Source organism: Sus scrofa, chromosome X (genome assembly GCF_054392235.1).
Source record: "Sus scrofa isolate SSC_HxYL_T2T_F1_AM1 chromosome X, Sscrofa_HxYL_maternal_Yorkshire_Landrace_v2.0, whole genome shotgun sequence".
Taxonomy (NCBI): domain Eukaryota; kingdom Metazoa; phylum Chordata; class Mammalia; order Artiodactyla; family Suidae; genus Sus; species Sus scrofa.
Window position 1 is genome coordinate 48,996,278 of NC_139401.1, and position 635 is coordinate 48,996,912.

Below are 635 nucleotides of genomic sequence, written 5' to 3' on the forward strand. Positions count from 1 at the left end.
GTGCTCATGTTAAAGGCAATTTGGCAGGGGCTGTTTCCAAGGTCACCCATAAGTTACCTTGGACCCAAAGAAACCAATTGGGCATTTCCCTAACCAAATTGAGGGATGCCAAGGCCATAAATTTCCACAAATCCACTGGGTCCCATTAGAAGCTACCCAATATTTAACATCAAGTGAAAAGGAAGTTTTTTTTTTATTTTATTAGAGTATAGTTGACTTACAATGTTGTATTAGTTTTAGGTGTTCAACAAAGTTAATCATATGTATCCTTTAAAAATATGGAACACTTCATTAATTTGTATATCATCCTTGTACAGGGTCCATGCTAATCTTCTCTGCATTGTTTCTATTTTAGTATATGTGCTGCCTAAGTGAACACAAAATGGAAGTATTTATGGCCAGGTTCAGAAGAAATATCATCAAGTGGCTTGGTAAGAGGGTCTTACTTAGTGATATTGGTGGTAACATTGGCTTGAATTTCTTTTAAAATAAAATTTCTAAGGGTCATCCAATTAAACCCTTGGAGGAGAGAAATCCATGAAGATAACCTGAAAGTATTAGACATGAATAACTGGCCACAAACCCAGTAATTGGATTGATTTTTTGACACTTACAAATGATTGAGCCCTACAAAG

At 35.6% G+C, this 635-nt stretch overlaps 1 non-coding gene across 1 annotated transcript; it reads right to left on the reverse strand.

Annotated features, from left to right (window-relative positions):
- Window positions 1-272: 272 nt before the first annotated feature.
- LOC146394597 (U6 spliceosomal RNA) lies at window positions 273-379 on the reverse strand. The gene has a single exon (XR_014835954.1). It is a non-coding gene; the product is annotated as a U6 spliceosomal RNA (small nuclear RNA).
- Window positions 380-635: the final 256 nt, after the last annotated feature.